The sequence below is a fragment of the Chlorocebus sabaeus genome, chromosome 6 (assembly GCF_047675955.1).
Source record: "Chlorocebus sabaeus isolate Y175 chromosome 6, mChlSab1.0.hap1, whole genome shotgun sequence".
NCBI lineage: Eukaryota > Metazoa > Chordata > Mammalia > Primates > Cercopithecidae > Chlorocebus > Chlorocebus sabaeus.
In genome coordinates, this window is record NC_132909.1 from 40,363,935 (window position 1) to 40,381,997 (window position 18,063).

Below are 18,063 nucleotides of genomic sequence, written 5' to 3' on the forward strand. Positions count from 1 at the left end.
GTCTTAATATTTTAGTAATTTATATTAGTCACTGTAAAAGTTAAAGAAAGAGGAAAGAAGCATGAAAAGCATCTCAACAGTCAAAGACAGGTCTATTTTGAAGAAATAAACCTGAGAGGGGTTTCTGACTGATTTTGGTCAGGAGCACTTTCTCTTGCAGACTAAGATTATTTAAGGGTTCAAGGTGAGACAGCTTATCACAGGTTTGCAATGTTCTGTGTGGGGGAGAAGTTTATGGCAAGGTTAGAATGTCTTTGGTCAGAGGGGATGTTATTTTGGGGCTGACATCTCTCCAGTCAGAGAGGAGGTTGTCTCAAGGCTGGCCTGTTTCTGGTTAGAGAGGGGTTTGAAGTGTATCTGGTCAGAGATGTTATTTGTGGTTCATGGTCACGCTGACCTTAGCCATAAGGCTGATGCCCTTTGGATTTAGGCAGTTTTTGATCGAGGTGAAAAATGGCAGTACTTGTCCAAGATGGTGATGCTCCTGCTCTGTCAATCTAGACCCCGTAGTTATAAAAAAAAAGGTGAGGGGCAGTATGTTCTTTCTGGCTACTTCTTGCTGACAAGGGGACGAAAAGTTTTCAAGTCTCAGATAGACTGCAGGAGTAACGCTGTCTGTAGATGTTTTTGAGTAGTTGTCTGTCAAATGGCCGTGATCCTGTCAGTTAAAAATCTTTGAAAAAGGTTAATTAGGCAGGGTAAGAACATGAGTCCTGGGCATATTATTAGGAGAGGGCCCAGGAAGTGGATGACCCATGCTGTGATTTTGTTCCCAAACCAAGACTCTATTTGGTTGTTTCAGTATTCCCTTAGCTTTTTGGTCCTTTAAGTTTTCAGCAGCATCTCTTACTAGGCAAGATTGGTTGAGATAGAAACAACATTCTATACCTAATGTGAGGCAGAGGTGCATGTTTGGTAAGGCCCTTGTGTTGTTTTTTGTTGGTAACCATTATTCCTGCTATGAGGATAATAATTAAGCAAAATGCAACGGTAATTTATATTTTTTGTCCAATATTCCACCCGGAGGGTGCTACAGCGTATAGTCCTACCGCAAATAGTAGAGTGAGTAAAACAATTCCCACAAGGTGGCGTAGTAAATAATTTTCATGGCCAGGCACAATGACTCCTGTCTGTAATCCCAGCACTTTGGGAGGCTGAGGTGGGTGGATCACCTGGGGTCGGGAGTTCGAGACGAGACTGACCAACATAGAGAAACCCCCTTGAACCTGGGAGGCAGAGGTTGTGGTAAGCTGAGATCATGACATTGCACTCCACCTGGGCAGCAAGAATGAAATTCCATCTCAAAAAGAATAATAATAATAATTTTCATGAATGTTTTAAGGTTGTGGTAAACTGAGGAACAGAGAGACCAATATGGAATACAGGATGATTGCTGTTTATTTTAGGTATGCACTGGCTCAGTGGACTCAAATCCAAAAAGCTGAGCATTGAACAAACACAGAGTGGGGTTTTTATAAGCAGCCTTACAGAAGCAACACAAAAGCAGTTAATTATACAGTGACAGGTCACGTAGTCTACAGCATAACATAACTTGTGACCTTGCATAGCCAGTGGCCTTGTAGCTGCATTGAAAGAAAAACAAGAACTGGGTAAAGACAGACATTTGTAAAATATAATAATGCTTAAGAAGCCTGGGAAAAGAGTAACAGTAAAAGAACGTGTCTTTCTTTTTTTTCCTTCAACCTTGCTCTGGAAGGGCGTGAGGGGTGTCTGGAGCCCATTCCTTTGACCCTGACTATTCAGACAGCGTTATCTTCTAACTGTCCTTGAAGCGGGCTTGCTAGGCAGAGGCAAATTTGTTCTTTTTCTTTTTAACCCTTGCCGTGCCACATTCTGAGACAGTTTTTACTTTTCTTGGAGTGAATACATGCAGTAGTTATTGTTATTTTTTAAAATTCCTGCTTCATTAATATTTGAGGTAGGAATGACAAAAAGTATTCGGTGAAGTAGGGGTGAGACTAAGATGAGTAGTTCTCACTCAGTTACTTATTTTTTTTATGATTTTCAGCTTAAGATTTCCTATTTCTTTATGTTGATATTTAGGACATTCCTTTGGACTATCAGGGGTTACTTCCTCATCTTTCTAGGCTTTGACTCACATGTGATGTATACAGGAGTTGATTCCTTTAACAGATACTCTGAATTACCCCGCGCTCTCTGGACTCATTAGATGCGGGGGAGAAGGATTCTGGGCATACTCAGTTATTAGTAGTCAGTGCTAGCAGTGAAGAGATTTCCTCCTGTGATGATCCGGGGGCTTAGAGGCAGCACCTGCTGAAACATTTAGTTTTCAGTTCATAGGGCTTTAAGAAAACACAGCTTATTTTGGAAACTTATAGCCAGAAAAATTAGAATTTAATTCAAACTGTAGAAAATAATAAAAATTGAAAAACATTAAGCAAGACTAGAATTTAACAACAGGCATGTTATAGTTTTTGAAACAATTTCTCTCTCCAGTTTCCCATTTTTATTAGAAGACAAATCATGGTAGGCCTGGTTTGCTTTATTATACTTGGCTTAGTTATTTGCATACAGTGCAGCAAGTATAATTATTTGTTACACAGGCCTTTTAAATTGGCTTTGATGGAACTTTGTTTTGTAGAAGGAATCTGAGATAAGACCTTTTTACAGCTAAGCCAAGCCATGGATTCATACCATCAAATACCTATGAGTTGATGAATTTCTCTCTTCTAGAGGTTCCAAGATAACTTGGGCTTCCTGGCCTGCTAGAAAGTGACATTCTTTACTTACAACAGATCAGAAACACTGTACTGGGACTGTGTACACAAAATATGAGGCCAGTTTCCAAGAGATGTATTGGTTTCATAAGTCAAGTTTGATTCCTTAAAAGAAAGTACAACATTCCAGTCAAAGCCTTGGTAAAATAACCAGGTTTTCCAATTATGTAACGTCACAAAAGAAAACAGATTCTTAGACTGGGCACGGTGGTTCATGCCTGTGATCCCAGCACTTTGGGAGGCTGAGGCTGGTGGATCACAAGGTCAGGAGTTCGAGACCAGCCTGGCCAAGATGGTGAAACCCCATCTCTACTAAAAATAAAGAAAAATTAGCCAGGTGTGATGGTGGGCACCTGTAATCCCAGCTACTCAGGAGGCTGAGCCAGGAGAATCACTTGAACCCAGGAGGCAGAGGTTGCAGTGAGCCGAGATCATGCCACTGCACTACAGCCTGGGTGACAGAGTGAGTCTCCATCTAAAAAAAAGAAAAGAAAAGAAAAAGAAAACAGATTCTTATTGCTCTTATGCAAATAATTATACTGACATAACTTAAGAATACTCACAGATAGTTTCCAAATTCTGGAGAAAATCAAGTAGAGAGAAACAAGTGTGCTTCAAATTTTGTTCATGGATGTAAATTGTTACAAGCTGTCAATCACTCAAAAGAAAAGTTTCTTTGACTTTGAAAACCAAAACAAAGGATTAACAATATTTTAAGGAAAATGTCAGAAAGATCACTCCAGTATCCTATTAGTTCAGTTCATGAAGTTAATTCCTGTCCTGCTGAATATTAATTAACATTTTAGCTTTTCAAGAGTCCTGAACATTTTTCCTCTATTCTGATGTCATAATCTCCAAAGTTATCAGAAACCTGCATTCAAAAGCAGCTGTTAGAACTTTATAGCTGATTATAAAACTACCTTCTAAAGAGGACCAAGGCAAAACAAAACAATTGTTTATGGATGACAACAAGTTTTAGGGTAGCCACAGTTAAAGTTACAGTTAGCAAGGATATCTGCTACCTTTGTGGCACACAATAATTTTAACAATTACAATTATCATTGATAATGTGCACTAAGATATATCAGAATTATACGAGTCTCCCATATTTTTGGAACACACACCAATAACATATTTATACAAATATAGCTCAAAGAAAACCAAACACCATTTTATATTTGACAATGCTTTCTGTATGATTTTATACCATTTAAGCCCAATTTTACCTTTATATTTGTGAGCTATTAATGTTAAACTCAATTTTAAATAAAATCTTGTAGACACATTTAGCCAATTTTAATGTTTGACCATAGGTACCTTTTTTTTCGTTTGTTTTTGTTTTAAGGCAGAGTCTGGCTCTGTCACCCAGGCTGGAGTGCAGTGGTGCGATCTCAGCTCACTGCACACTCACGCTGTTCTGCTGCCTCAGCCTCCCGAGGAGCTGGGACTAAAGGCACCTGCCACAATGCCCGGCTAACTTTTTGTGTTTTTATTAGAGATGGGGTTTCACCGTGTTAGCCAGGGTGGTCTCGATCTCCTGACCTTGTGATCTGCCTGCCTCGGCCTCCCAAAGTGCTGGGATTACAGGTGAGAGCCACCACGCCTGGCTGACCATAGGTAACATTTTTATAGACCCTTTTTAACCCTTTATAATTTCTGTTAAAAAGCAGGTTAGTGCTTTAAGAGAAACTCAGCCAGGCACGGTGGTTTGTGCCTGTAATCCCAGTACTTTGGGAGGCTGAGGCACATGGATCACCTGAGGTCAAGAGTTGGAGACCAGCCTGACCAACTTGGGGAAACCCCCGTCTCTACTGAAAATACAAAATTAGTCTAGTGTGGGGGCATATGCCTGTAATCCCTGCTACTTGGGAGGCTGAGAATCACTTGAACCCTGGAGGCAGAGGTTGCTGTGAGCTGAGCTGAGATTGTGCCATTGCACTCCAACCTGGGCAACAAGAGTGGAACTTCACCTCAAAAAAAAAAAAAAAAAAAAAAAAGGAGAAATTCATTGTGCTTTTATTTTAATGCTCAAGTTACCGAAAAACTGGATATCCCTACAACTTTTCCTTTACAATTAACCTTCCAAAACTTGCCTAAACCTTCATTTTTATTTTATCCAATTTAAAACAATTCTTTAATCTTTTATTCTAGGTAAAAATCCACATTCTCATGCTGCCTTATAATCTTTTTACCAAAAGTATATGTAAACTGTTTTTTCAATAGTTTTAAATACATGTTACACTGTGAACTTTTAGCAATCTTTACTTTTGTTGGTAAGTTTGAGATTTTAATTATGTGCTAGGTGTAGAACCTAGGATCTAGACAGAAGTGCAGATAAGGTCTGGCTTATTCCAGTATTCAACACCATGTGTCCTAGGTCTTACCTTCCGGCAAAGCAGGCGAGTTGTACAGCTGAGTTATAGTGGCATTTTATAAAACATTCAGGAGGCCTAATCACTTTTAAATTGTACACTTCTTGCATAAATTCCCTTTTATAAAATTTTTCATAATCTTTGCAATCTCTGACATACCTCGACTTTCTGACTTATTGCAAACATCACTTTCTTCAAACGACTGGTTAATTTACTTTAGGACAGAAATTTACCATATAAGATATTTTTTATAAATTCTCTTTTCTTCAATATTAAAGATGATGGCAGTCCTTTCTCAAAATAAATTTCTTTCAAGTCTGTGGACTAGACTGCCTAAGGCCACAAGATTAGAAGTTAGGAAGTTAGGGTATTTCACTAAATAGTTCAAGATGTAGCTATCTTTATTAAACCAATATTATTGTTTTGTTTATTTAAAAATTATACAAGCAAGGATTATTCTGTTTGGTCTGAGTTATTATTTTGTAGCCTCTATGCCAAATTTTGACAGCTTTTAGTATTTGAAAGTTCTAAGTATGGAATTGCTTAATTAATAAATGTGAACAAAATTGTATCCTGGCAACTCTGAAGACATTTCTAATCTTACTGTACCTGTGAGCTTTAAAGATTAAAGTTTTGTGAACTAAAAGATCTCACAGATTTTACTTTTTCCTTAAAAAATATTTGATTTAAGTGCTTATTTTTCTTAGGCCAATTAATTAGAGCTCTTTTAATAGACATAGCACACATAACACATATATAGTCACACAGACAACCAGAAGATTCAGTAATGATAAGATTTTTTTTTTTTTTTTTTTTTTTTTTGCGAATTTCTCAATTGTATTATTGGATGAGACCCTTCAAGAACAGGGCTAGGTGCCAGGCATGGTGGCTCATGCATGTAATCCCAGCACTTTGGGAGGCTGAGGAGGGTGGATCATGAGGTCAGGAGTTCAAGAACAGCCTGACTACCATAGTGAAACCCCATCTCTACTACAAATACAAAAAATTAGCTGGGAGTGGTGATGGGCACCTGTAATCCCAGCTACCTGGGAGACTGAGGTAGGAGGATCACTTGAACCCACAAGGTGGAGGTTGCAGGGAGCTGAGATTATGCCACTGCACACTGGCCCAGGTGACAGTGTGAGAGACTCCATCTCAAAAAAAAAAAAGAAAAAGAAAAGAGAGAAAGAAAAGAAAAGAAGGAAGGAAGGAAGGAAGGAAGGAAGGAAGGAAGGAAGGAGAAAAAAACCAGGACTAGGAAAACAGTTTCCAGGGCCCAATAAACAAGTATGGCTGGAAGACAAAGACTCATTTCGAGAGGTACTTATTCATCTCTAATTCCCAGGGTATCATGAGGAAACATATGTTTTCCCCAAAACAGGGTTTGTGGTGCCTTTTCTGTTTTCCCAAGGAGTCTCAAGCATTTTAGGGCTTTTCATACCTCTACCAAGAGTGGCAAGACAGAGTGGAGAAAAGTAATTCAGTTGACTGGGAAAAAACCTTTTCCAGGAAAACAACATTTATAAAGAGAAAAACATAAAGGTCTTTTGAATATTGGAGGAAGGGGTTTTGAAGGAAGGAGTTTCAGAGGAAGGAGAGACCTGGGGAGGGTTTTCATTAAGATGAAGGATTTCATGAGAGGGTGGAAGCTTGACACAGGAAGGGACAGAATCTAAGGTAGAGGAAAGCCTGAATATAGAAAACCTCCTGCCATTTGCTGTTCCTGGTTATAAAGTTGTCAAGGCCCCTGAGAACTTGAAAGTGTCATTTTTGGGCCATCGGCTGTCATTGTCTAATTTGTATTGGGGCCAAGCCATGTTGCAATAAAAAACTAAACGTGTAAGCCAAGTTTGGTGAGACTGTGAAGGAGACAGCCCAGTGGAGAGGATGTAGAAATGTGGAATTGTTTGGCACCCATGTGGACTGTAGAGAAGAAGCTGAGGATGTCTGTTTTTATTCTAGCCATCCCCAAACAAAAGACAGAGACCCAGAATCCTCTTTCTAAAGAGGATGGTCAAGCTGAGAAGAAACTGGGCATCCCCAAGATTTCCTCTAGCTTAGTCTCACTGGTCCTCTGAGGACTGGGAGAGTCAACCCGACTTCCCAGGTACTGTGAGAGAGTCAGTGGAAGAGAGAGAGAAAGAAAGAAAAGGGAGGATGAGGGAAAAGTGAAGTGAGAGAGAAGATGGGGTGGGTGGCCAGAGACTCTCAGAATCCAGTAGGATGAGCAGCTGCCCAATGCTTTTTGGGTTACAAAAGAGCCTCTACCCCCAACACCCATCCTGGATTTTGGCATCAAATGTAAGAGTTAAAGAAACAGGAAAGAAATATGAAAAGCAACTCAACAAAGACAGATTTTTTGGAGAATAAACCTGAGAGGGGCTTCTGGTCAATTTTGGTCAGGAGCAATCTCTCTTAAAGACTAAGGGTATTTATTGGTCTTATCACAGGCTTGGAATGTTTCTCTGTTGGGGAGAAGTCTATTGCAGGGTTGGAATATCTCTGGTCAGAGGGAAGGTTATCTTGGGGCTAACATCTATAGCCAGAGCAGAGGTTATCTTGGGGCTGGCATGTCTCTGGTCAATGAGGGGTTTATCTTATGGTTGGAATGTTTCTGGTCAGAGATGTTATTTGTGGTTTATGGTCATGCTGATCTTAGCCATCAGGCTGATGCCCTTTGGATTTAGGCAGGTTTTGATCAAGGTGAACTTTAAAATGATGGTGCTTGTCCAAGATGGTGATGCTCCTGCTCTGTCAAAATTCTTAGCTAAGAGGACTTTATTTCATCGAAATATGTTTTATGGAATTTGGTTGACATTTAAGTTTCTCTGATTTACCTGGAATATTGAAATTTTTATGAATCCAAATTGAGTACTATAAATAAACAATCTTTTCCTAAAAACCTTTGTGAGGCACAGTAAAGTTCATAAAATTTGTTATAATATGAAAGAAATGTGTTAAGCATGTTCACAATAATAACTCTGAACACAGCATTCTCAGTTCCCAGTATTCAACCTGAGTCACTCAGGGGAAATTGATCTCTCTGTAAAGGGGAGGGGGGGAAAGGTGCTAAGCCTTTTGGCACTACCCACAGGGGGGTCCATATGACGTTATTCTGGATTCCTGTCATAACTTAAAGGGAAACTCTCACAATGTCTGGAGCCCTTGATGTCCTGCAAATAAAGGAGGAGGATGTCCTTAAGTTCCTTGCAGCAGGAATCCACTTAGGTGGCACTAATCTTAACTTCCAAATGGAGCTGTACATCCATAAAAGGAAAAGTGATGGCATCTACATCATAAATCTGAAGAGGACCTGGGAGAAACTTCTGCTGGAAACTCGTGCCATTGTTGCCATTGAAAACCCCACTGAAGTCTGTGTCATATCCTCCAGGAATACAGGCCAGTGGGCTGTGCTGAAGTTTGCTGCTGCCACTGGAGCCAATCCAAGTGCTGGCCACTTCACTCCTGGAACCTTCACTAAGCAGAGCTAGGCAGGCTTCTGAGAACCATGGCTTCTTGTGGTTACTGAACTCAGGGCTGACCACCAGTCTGTCATGAAGGCCTCTTATGTTAACCTACCTACCATTGCTCTGTGTAACACAGATCCTCCTCTGCACTATGTGAACATTGCCATTTCATGCAACAACAAGGGAGCTCACTCAGTGGGTTTGATGTGGTGGATGCTGGCCTGGGAAATTCTACAAATATGTGGCACCACTTCCCATGAACAGCCATGGGAAGTCATGCCTGATCTCTACATCTACAGAGATACTGAAGAGATTAAAAAAGAAGAGCAGGGCCAGGCACGGTGGTGCATGCCTGTAATCCCAGCACTTTGGGAGGTCGAAGCAGGTGAATCATGAGGTCAGGAGATCAAGACCATCCTGGCTAGGATGGTGAAACCTAAAATCTGAAGGAGGAGTTTTTACTCTGCTAAAAATACAAAAAATTAGCTGGGTGTGGTGGCAGGTGCCTATAGTCCCAGCTACTCAGGAAGCTGAGACAGGATAATGGTGAGCCAAGATTGCGCCACTGCACTCCAGCCTGGGCGACAGTGCAAGACTCCGACTCCAAAAACCAAAAAGAGTAGGCTGCTGCTGGAAAGGCTGTGACCAAGGAGAAATTTCAGTGTGAATGGACTTCTCCAGTTGCTGAGTTCACTGCTACTCAGCCTGAGGTTGCAGACTGGTCTGAAGGCATGCAGAGGCCCTCTGTGCCTATCCAGCAGTTCCCTACTGAAGACGGGAGCACTCAGCCTGCAATGGAAGACTGGTCTGCAGCTCCCACTGCTCAGACAACTGAATGGGTAGGAGCAGCCACTGGATGGTCCTAAACTGCTCTTGCACAGGCTCTTAAGCAGCATGGAAATCAAGTTGATCTAAAATAACATCAGCTTCTAAAAGTTGTACTCATTCATTTTGGTTTTGTATTCCAGATGAAAAATACCTAGGGTTGTATACCAAAGGATAATAATAAATACATGTCTTGACATGAGTTGTACTTCTAAAGCCCACTGTAGATAAAGAATATTGCTTTTCAAAAAAGAAAAAAAAATAACAAGGCGCTGAGCAGAAGTTCACTACATTGCACATAAATGCTTTCCACGTGCACCTATTAGAATGTTGATTTAATTGAGTTGTCATTTGCATGGCTAGATACTTATCAAATCTAGTCATACTATTTTTTTTGTCAGTTAATGACATCATTTTGTTACCTGTTAGTATTATACAATTATTTGCTTGACTAAAATACAAAATTTTTATTAATTTACTCTAAATTGAGAGAGTAGATTTGCAATCTTCAATCTCTTAAGGTTAAAGCAAATCAGAGAAGAGCAATGTGTGTATGTAGAATGCATTTTCCTGCCTATCAAAATTCTTGTATTGCCTTGTAACCCTAAGAAGCCACCTAAATCCATTAGCCAGAATTTTAGATTTTAAGTGGTCAAGAATGTAATCATTTGGCAAAGCCACAATTTTGTCTTTGCTTCTTGTTAGTAATCTAGCCATTTAAAAAAGCAGGACAATTATGCCAAGCCATTGAAAAAATGTGGTTTTGATAAATTTTATTCCATTCTAAATGTTTTCTCTAATTATTACTTTTATCATGTTAATCTAAGAGAAACTGTCTGCCTGACTGTTCATGAATTCAAGACATATTCATATTAAGGTGTTTAAAGTTCAGTATTGTATGACAATATAGTAGAATCTTCTAAAATTAACATTTATTATTATAAACATCCATATTAATAAACTTATTATATAAATTCATTATGTTTTCAAGGTTTTTCAGTTGTGAAAACAAATAATAAGATATGCTTTTTCACAATAAATTTAATTCTAGGAGGTTACCCACTGGTCTCCATGTTATTTCTGTAATGTGTAGGGTAAAACTGGGCCTCCAGAATGGTGCAGATACGCTCACTTAATCAGTATAAGAATGAGTGTAGACTTCTTGGCAGGCTATTGTTATCCCAGAGGCTAATGATTCACTATGACTTAGCAAATGTTGCTCCATCACGTCAGTGAGCTCTTTCAACCAGGCTGTCTTTTTCCTCTCAGTGATGTGCTCATGTTGTGGTCTCCCCCGTTTATATTAAGCTTTCCCAGATAAGAGGTGATTATTTCTTGCGTAAAAGGGACCCCAGCCCCCCCCCCCTTTTTTTTTTTTAACCTGTCATGGTATCCTTTTTCTCTTCCTACTGGAAGCATCATGTGAAAGGCAGGAATTCTGGCAATATACAAATAGATTTCTTGCCATGTGGTCACCATAAGCAGTTTATAAATTGCTCAACCTAGAAGTCACTTACTTCCAGGTCAGCAGGGGTGTTTTTCTATCACGTGTCTTTTTCTCTTAAAGGCACGTCTGATTAAGTTTAGTCCAATGAGGATTATCTCCCTATTGATGAACACAGAGTCAACACATTAGTAACCTAATTTCATAAGTAATTTTCCACCGCAGTGAGACACTTGTTTTTTACACTTCAGAGATGAAGATTACACAGCAGGTGTGCAACAGACTGAAAATCCAGGTGATCATCTTAGAATTTTGCCTACCCACCTGAATAGACATTTAAAGTAGTCTTGTAGTTTCATTTGTTATCTAAGTGAAGAAAGATATCATCTACAAATAATTGACTATCTTTCCATTTTATTCATAAAAATTATTAACATCTTTTATCTAGCTTAAATTATTTCTATTTTATGTACCATTTTATACGTTTACACACACGTAACAATGACAATTTATCCAATTATTCAATTTGTATTAGTTTTTATGAAAAGTAAGTGTTAAAAGTAATTTTGTCTTATCTGTTTGAAAGATTTTTATGGTTGTACTCAAAAGAGTTATCTCTGGAGACAAAGTTGCCTGTATTTTAATATGGGCTTTGCTATTGTGAGTGAGTCGTTTCTCTCAGTGGCTCTGTTTCTTCCACTGTGAAATAAAGATAATTAATATACTTATGTTATTAAATTACTGTCATAATTAAATTTATTAACACATACAATGTTATGGTTAGTGCTTGGTACAAATGAGCTATAATTAACAAAACATTTATATGCTAAATTACAATGATACATGGTTTAACAAAGAAATATTTCCTCATAACACACTAGTTTTTCAACCAAGGGATAAATATATATTTATAAAAATATATTAATATTATTAGTTATATTTAATTTTTAATTTAGTTATATTTAATATTTAATTTTAAAAAAGTTTTTGTATAAGTTTTGGTATAGTTACACCATGGAACACTAGTCAACCATAACAATGGATAAATCCCATCATTTAAAACAATATAGATAAATTTTGAAGACATTATACTAGATGAAATAAGCCTGATTCAAAAAGACAAATACTGCATGATCTTATTTATATGTAGAATCAAATAAAGCTTAACTCCAAAAAGTAGAAAATGAACTACTGGTTACGAGAGGTTAGGTGTGGTGGGAAGTAAACAGGAAGTTGTTGATCAAATAGTACAAAGTTTCAAAAAGACAGGATAAGTAGGTTTTGAGATCTACTGCACAGCAACATGATGATAGTAAATTATAAAGTACTATATATTTTAAAAAACAGTAAATTTCCAATGTATCTTAAGAAATGATTGATAAGTGAGTTGATAGATATGCTATAAAACTTGACTTAATCATATTATATAATATGCATATGTTAAAACCACATTTTACCTCATCCATTTATACAACTCTTATTTGCCAATCAAGACTACTATTAATGGCTCACGTTTGTAATCCCAGCACTTTGGGAGCCCAAGGCAGGTGGATGACCCAGGAGTTGGAGACCAGACTGGCCAACATGGCAAAACCCCATCTCTTCTAAAAATGCAAAAATTAGCCTGGTGTGGTGGCAGGCACTTAAAATCCGTTGCTTGGGAGGCTGAGTCAGGACAATCACTTGAATCCAGTAGACAGAGGTTGCAGTGAACTGAGATTGTGCTATTGCAGTCCAGCCTGGGAGACAGAGCGAGATTCCATCTCAAAAAAAAAAAAAAAAAAGAAAAGAGAGAGAGAGAGGCTGGGTGTGGTGGCTCATGCCTGTAATCCCAGCACTTTGGGAGGCTGAAGTGGGCAGATCACCTGAGGTCAGGAGTTCAACACCAGCCTGGCCAACATGGTGAAACCCTGTTTCTACTAAAAATACAAAAATTGACTGGGTATGGTAGCGGGAGCCTGTAATCCCAGCTACTCAGGAGGCTGAGGCAGGGAGAATTGCTTGAATATGGGAGGTGAAGGTTGCAGTGAACTGAGATCATGCCACTGCACTCCAGCCTGGGTGACAGAGCAAGACTCTATCAAAAAAAAAAATCTTTTTTAATAACTTGGGCCAGAGAATAAATCATTTGTTCATTTTTAAATTTCAGGAAACGTTTACATGTTTCTTTTCCTGTGACTTGCTCATGTAAGTAAACTTTTAATATCATGAATGATCTGAACCCAACACTCAGAAATAAAGCATGCTGATCTTTTTTTTTTAATACTTTAAGTTCTAGGGTACGTGTGCGTAACGTGCAGGTTTGTTACATATGTATACTTGTGACATGTTGGTGTGCTGCACCCATCAACTCATCAGCACCCATCAACTCATCATTTACATCAGGTATAACTCCCAATGCAATCCCTCCCCCTTCCCCCCTCCCCGCGATAGGCCCCGGTGTGTGATGTTCCCCTTCCCAAGTCCAGGTGATCTCATTGTTCAGTTCCCACCTATGAGTGAGAACATGTGGTGTTTGGTTTTCTGTTCTTGCAATAGTTTGCTGAGAATGATGGTTTCCAGCTGCATCCATGTCCCTACAAAGGACACAAACTCATCCTTTTTTATGGCTGCATAGTATTCCATGGTGTATATGTGCCACATTTTCTTAATCCAGTCTGTCACTGATGGACCTTTGGGTTGATTCCAAGTCTTTGCTAGTGTGAATAGTGCCGCAATAAACATACGTGTGCATGTGTCTTTATAGCAGCATGATTTATAAACCTTTGGGTATATACCCAGTAATGGGATGGCTGGGTCATATGGTACTTCTAGTTCTAGATCCTTGAGGAATCGCCATACTGTTTTCCATAATGGTTGAACTAGTTTACAATCCCACCAACAGTGTAAAAATGTTCCTATTTCTCCACATCCTCTCCAGCACCTGTTGTTTCCTGACTTTTTAATGATTGCCATTCTAACTGGTGTGAGATGGTATCTCACTGTGGTTTTGATTTGCATTTCTCTGATGGCCAGTGATGATGAACATTTTTTCATGTGTCTGTTGGCTGTATGAATGTCCTTTTTTGAGAAATGTCTATTCATGTCCTTTGCCCACTTTTTGATGGGGTTGTTTTTTTCTTGTAAATTTGGTTGAGTTCTTTGTAGGTTCTGGATATTAGCCCTTTGTCTGATGAGTAGATTGCAAAAATTTTCTCCCATTCTGTAGGTTGCCTATTCACTGTGATGGTAGTTTCTTTTGCTGTGCAGAAGCTCTTTAGTTTAATTCGATCCCATTTGTCAATTTTGGCTTTTGTTGCCATTGCTTTTGGTGTTTTAGACATGAAGTCCTTGCCCATGCCTATGTCCTGAATGGTATTACCTAGGTTTTCCTCTAGGGTTTTTATGGTATTAGGTCTAACATTTAAGTCTCTAATCCGTCTTGAATTAATTTTCATATAAGGAGTAAGGAAAGGATCCAGTTTCAGCTTTCTACTTATGGCTAGCCAATTTTCCCAGCACCATTTATTAGATAGGGAATCCTTTCCCCATTTCTTGTTTATCTCAGGCTTATCAAAGATAAGATGGCTGTAGATGTGTGGTATTATTTCTGAGGACTCTGTTCTGTTCCATTGGTCTATATCTCTGTTTTGGTACCAGTACCATGCTGTTTTGGTTACTGTAGCCTTGTAGTATAGTTTGAAGTCAGGTAGCGTGATGCCTCCAGCTTTGTTCTTTGACTTAGGATTGTCTTGGAGATGCAGGCTCTTTTTTGATTCCATATGAACTTTAAAGCAGTTTTTTCCAGTTCTGTGAAGAAACTCATTGGTAGCTTGATGGGGATGGCATTGAATCTATAAATAACCTTGGGCAGTATGGCCATTTTCATGATATTGATTCTTCCTATCCATGAGCATGGTATGTTCTTCCATTTGTTTATGTCCTCTTTTATTTCACTGAGCAGTGGTTTGTAGTTCTCCTTGAAGAGGTCCTTTACATCCCTTGTAAGGTGGATTCCTAGGTATTTTATTCTCTTTGAAGCAATTGTGAATGGAAGTTCATTCATGATTTGGCTGTTTGTCTGTTACTGGTGTATAAGAATGCTTGTGATTTTTGCACATTAATTTTGTATCCTGAGACTTTGCTGAAGTTGCTTATCAGCTTAAGGAGATTTTGGGCTGAGACAATGGGGTTTTCTAAATATACAATCATGTCATCTGCAAACAGGGACCATTTGACTTCTTCTTTTCCTAACTGAATACCCTTTATTTCTTTCTCTTGCCTGACTGCCCTAGCCAGAACTTCCAACACTATGTTGAATAGGAGTGGTGACAGAGGGCATCCCTGTCTTGTGCCAGTTTTCAAAGGGAATTTTTCCAGTTTTTGCCCATTCAGTATGATATTGGCTGTGGCTTTGTCATAAATAGCTCTTATGATTTTGAGATACATTCCATCAATACCGAATTTATTGAGAGTTTTTAGCATGAAGGGCTGTTGAATTTTGTCAAAGGCCTTTTTTGCATCTATTGAGATAATCATGTGATTTTTGTCTTTGGTTCTGTTTATATGCTGGATTACGTTTATTGATTTGTGTATGTTGAACCAGCCTTGCATCCCAGGGATGAAGCCAACTTGATCATGGTGGATAAGCTTTTTGATGTGCTACTGGATCCGGTTTGCCAGTATTTTATTGAGGATTTTTGCATCGATGTTCATCAGGGATATTGGTCTAAAACTGTCTTTTTTTGTTATGTCTCTGCCAGGCTTTGGTATCAGGATGATGTTGGCCTCATAAAATGAGTTAGGGAGGATTCCCTCTTTTTCTATTGATTGGAATAGTTTCAGAAGGAATGGTACCATCTCCTCCTTGTACCTCTGGTAGAATTCAGCTGTGAATCCATCTGGTCCTAGACTTTTTTTGGTTGGTAGGCTATTAATTATTGCCTCAATTTCAGAGCCTGCTATTGGTCTATTCAGGGATTCAACTTCTTCCTGGTTTAGTCTTGGGAGAGTGTAAGTGTCCAGGAAATTATCCATTTCTTCTAGATTTTCTAGTTTATTTGTGTAGAGGTGTTTATAGTATTCTCTGATGGTAGTTTGTATTTCTGTGGGGTCGGTGGTGATATTCCCTTTATCATTTTTTATTGCATCTATTTGATTCTTCTCTCTTTCTTCTTTATTAGTCTTGCTAGCGGTCTATCAATTTTGTTGATCTTTTCAAAAAACCAACTCCTGGATTCATTGATTTTTTGGAGGGTTTTTTGTGTCTCTATCTCCCTCAGTTCTGCTCTGATCTTAGTTATTTCTTGCCTTCTGCTAGCTTTTGAATGTGTTTACTCTTGCTTCTCTAGTTCTTTTAATTGTGATCTTAGGGTGTCAATTTTAGATCTTTCTAGCTTTCTCTTGTGGGCATTTAGTGCTGTAAATTTCCCTCTACACACTGCTTTAAATGTGTCCCAGAGATTCTGGTATGTTGTATCTTTGTTCTCATTGGTTTCAAAGACCATCTTTATTTCTGTCTTCATTTTGTTGTGTACCGAGTAGTCATTCAGGAGCAGGTTATTCAGTTTCCATGTAGTTGAGTGGTTTTGATTGAGTTTCTTAGTCCTGAGTTCTAGTTTGATTGCACTGTGGTCTGAGAGACTGCTTGTTATAATTTCTGTTCTTGTACATTTGCTGAGGAGTGCTTTACTTCCAATTATATGGTCAATTTTGGAATAAGTGTGATGTGGTGCTGAGAAGAATGTATATTCTGTTGATTTGGGGTGGAGAGTTCTGTAGATGTCTATTAGGTCTGCTTGCTGCAGAGATGAGTTCAATTCCTGGATATCCTTGTTAACTTTCTGTCTCGTTGATCTGTCTAATGTTGACAGTGGGGTGTTAAAGTCTCCCATGATTATTGTATGGGAGTCTAAGTCTCTTTGTAAGTCTCTAAGGACTTGCTTTATGAATCTAGGTGCTCCTGTATTGGGTGCATATATATTTAGGATAGTTAGCTCTTCCTGTTGAATTGATCCCTTTACCATTATGTAATGGCCTTCTTTGTCTCTTTTGATCTTTGATGGTTTAAAGTCTGTTTTATCAGAGACTAGTATTGCAATCCCTGCTTTTTTGTGTTCTCCATTTGCTTGGTAGATCTTCCTCCATCCCTTTATTTTGAGCCTATATGTGTCTCTGCATGTGAGATGGGTCTCCTGAATACAGCAGACTGATGGGTCTTGACTCTTTATCCAGTTTGCCAGTCTGTGTCTTTTAATTGGAGCATTTAGTCCATTTACACTTAAGGTTAATATTGTTATGTGTGAACTTGATCCTGCCATTATGATATTAACTGGTTATTTTGCTCGTTAGTTGATGCAGTTTCTTCCTAGCCTTGATGGTCTTTACATTTTGGCATGTTTTTGCAATGGCTGGTACCGGTTGTTCGTTTCCATGTTTAGTGCTTCCTTCAGGGTCTCTTGTAAGGCAGACCCAGTGGTGATAAAATCTCTAAGCATTTGCTTGTCTGTAAAGGATTTTATTTCTCCTTCACTTATGAAACTTAGTTTGGCTGGATATAAAATTCTGGGTTTAAAATTCTTTTCTTTAAGAATGTTGAATATTGGCCCCCACTCTCTTCTGGCTTGTAGAGTTTCTGCCGAGAGATCCACTGTTAGTGTGATGGGCTTCCCTTTGTGGGTAACCCGACCTTTCTCTCTGGCTGCCCTTAACATTTTTTCCTTCATTTCAACTTTGGTGAGTCTGGCAATTATGTGTCTTGGAGTTGCTCTTCTCGAGGAGTATCTTTGTGGCATTCTCTGTATTTCCTGAATTTGAATGTTGGCCTGTCCTACTAGGTTGGGGGAGTTCTCCTGGGTGATATCCTGCAGAGTGTTTTCCAACTTGGTTCCATTTTCCCCCTCACTTTCAGGCACCCCAATCAGACGTAGATTTGGTCTTTTTACATAATCCCATACTTCTTGCAGGCTTTGTTCATTTCTTTTTGTTCTTTTTTCTTTAGATTTCTCTTCTCACTTCATTTCATTCATTTGATCCTCAATCGCTGATACTCTTTCTTCCAATTGATCGAGTCGGTTACTGAAGCTTGTGCATTTGTCCCTTATTTCTCGTGTCATGGTTTTCATCTCTGTCCATTCGTTTGTGGCCTTCTCTGCATTAATTATTCTGGTTATCAATTCTTCCACTCTTTTTTCAAGCTTTTTAGTTTCTTTGCACTG

General features: G+C 38.8%; 1 pseudogene; it reads left to right on the forward strand.

Annotated features, from left to right (window-relative positions):
• Nucleotides 1-8,271: 8,271 nt before the first annotated feature.
• Nucleotides 8,272-9,464, forward strand: LOC103234296 (small ribosomal subunit protein uS2-like; annotated as a pseudogene).
• The last annotated feature ends 8,599 nt before the right edge of the window (nt 9,465-18,063 follow it).